This window comes from Palaemon carinicauda, chromosome 10 (genome assembly GCF_036898095.1).
Source record: "Palaemon carinicauda isolate YSFRI2023 chromosome 10, ASM3689809v2, whole genome shotgun sequence".
Classification (NCBI taxonomy): domain Eukaryota; kingdom Metazoa; phylum Arthropoda; class Malacostraca; order Decapoda; family Palaemonidae; genus Palaemon; species Palaemon carinicauda.
Window position 1 is genome coordinate 124559060 of NC_090734.1, and position 2500 is coordinate 124561559.

The window sequence follows — 2500 nt, forward strand, 5'->3', positions numbered from 1 at the left end:
AGTACCGGGTTATGCATCTCTACACCGATATATATATATATATATATATATATATATATATATATATATATATATATATATATATATATACAAATACACACACACACACACACACACACACACATATATATATATATATATATATATATATATATATACGTATGTATATACATATATATATACATATATATATACATATATGTACATGTATATATATATATATATATATATATATATATATATATATATATATGTATATATATATATATATATATATATATATATATATATATATATATACACGCACTCCTAAACTGTTATAAGGGGGATATACTGTAGCATCACTTAGTCTTACAAATCCTACATAATTGAAGTGAGAAATGCGTTTAGGGAGGAGAGCAGAAAATTGTCTGAAAAGTAAAATGTTCTGTGTAACTTTGCGAAGAAGGGAAGAAAATCATTAAATGGATTATATTTTGTTAGACAGGTTGAATAAGTCAAAGCAAAGGTTGTAAAAAGAGAAGAATTAATTTTAGGCTTGATTTTGGAATAAACGATGAAAATGAAGTGTTTTTTAAAGATAATGCAGCTGGATGAAAAATGAACTTGAATAATATAAAGGGTTACAGGAGATAAAAACGAAATATACTGTGCTTACTGAAGTCAAGACTAGAAGGGGTTGTTATTAAGAAATATTGTAGGAAAGTTAAAAAAAAAGAGAGAGAGAGAGAAAAAGAGTGAAACCATTACTATATTGATCGTTCGGTAAGGAGAAAATTCAAGGAACGTAGAGACGGACAGAGTCCAAGGGAACAGGTGAAAAGGATTGTTATTTTACCTTTCCTTTTAAACGTGTACACGACCTGTCAAAAATGACCTAAATATTAAGATAGATATGCACACACGCATACACAAACATTCAACCGTCCTCTCCCCATTTCCTAACTACATTCCGCTGCTTCGGCATTTGTTGGAAATTGTTTTTGCCTAGTGTACCTCTCCAGATAACCCCCTCTCACCTGGGTGTGACTACTCTATGCATTCCACACATCCATAAGTACGAGAGGAGGAGGAGGAGGAGGAGTGGTGGTGGTGTGTTACTGCATGGAGGGAGCATATCCTTCCATTAGCACTTCAGATGAAATATCAGAAGTTCTCTCTCTTAAATGGCATTCACTATCACTAACTCGGTAACTTGATTTACGTTATTTCGACACCTATTTTTTTTACATTGTAACGGTCGTCTTTTACCAGGAACTTTTAAGACAAATGTTTTTGTCTTTTCTTCAAAATGGTATAAAAATGTGATGTCGTATTGTCCGTAAATAAATTCGCTGCTCGCCCTTTGAAGCCTTATCTGGGAAATGTGTTGTTATAAATTTTGCAGTGTGTTCCACAGTTTTAACATTTTACTTATGTCGCTCAAAGTAAGAAGTTATCGCTCTGCCCCTCTTCTTCTTGAGATGAAAACACCTCATCTACCTCTTGTTGCTGCTCCTAAAGCAATTCCAACAGTTCCTTGGTCGTCAACTGTTTGCTATGCTCGTTCAGAAGGTTTCTGGTGTCGTCCCTGTCCACCTCCAACCTGCTTATCCTGCTCAAGGATAATTTCATTGTCAAATGTTACCTCCTGCATGGGTTCAAATCCATCAAAATCAGTATCGCCAATACATTCAGGCCACAGTTTCCTTCATGCAGAGTTGAGGGTTTTCTTGCAGACTTCTTCTCAGGCTTTATCAATATTTTTGAGGCACTTGACTATGTGGAAATGTTTCCAAAGCTGTCAGAGGGCGAGCTTGGTCTTTTTGGTGACCTTGAAACATTGCTGGAACATTGCCTTTGTGTACATTTTTTTATTAATAAATTAGATATTACCTGCTGATCCATGGCTTAGAGAACTGGAACGGTGCTGGGGAGTAGGAACTTGATTTTGATAAACTTGAATACCTCCATCAGTTTGTTTTCAATAGTTGGAGGATGGTCAGGAGCATTTTCCATAAGAAATAGACTTAGAGTTGGAGATTCCTGTCCAAAAGATACTTTTTGATCATAGTACCAAAAACCTTATTCACCTATTCCACAAACAAAATGCTTGTCACCCAAGCCTTATCGTTTGACCTCAACAAAATGTTTAGTTGCTTCTTCTGAATCAGGCATTTCTTAAAGGGTAAACGATTCTTTCAATGACGCACTAGTAGAGGCTTGATTTTCCAATTCCTCGTGGCCTCACCACAGAAAAGAATGTTTAGACGGTCATTTAATGAGCTTGAGTGGAAATTGCCTTCTCCTCTATTGTAATGAAGGTCCTACTGGGCATCTTCCAAAAAATACCAGTCTTGTAGCAGTTGTATTTTTGCTGTGGCATGTAAGACACACAACATGTCACACAACATAATCATTGCCTATTATTCTCTTGAAGTTTTCGAACAGCCATTGCTCACTTTGAATGCTTCGTTTTCTTTGTCTGCTGATGTAGCTGGCTCATTTTTAACAAGGTCAG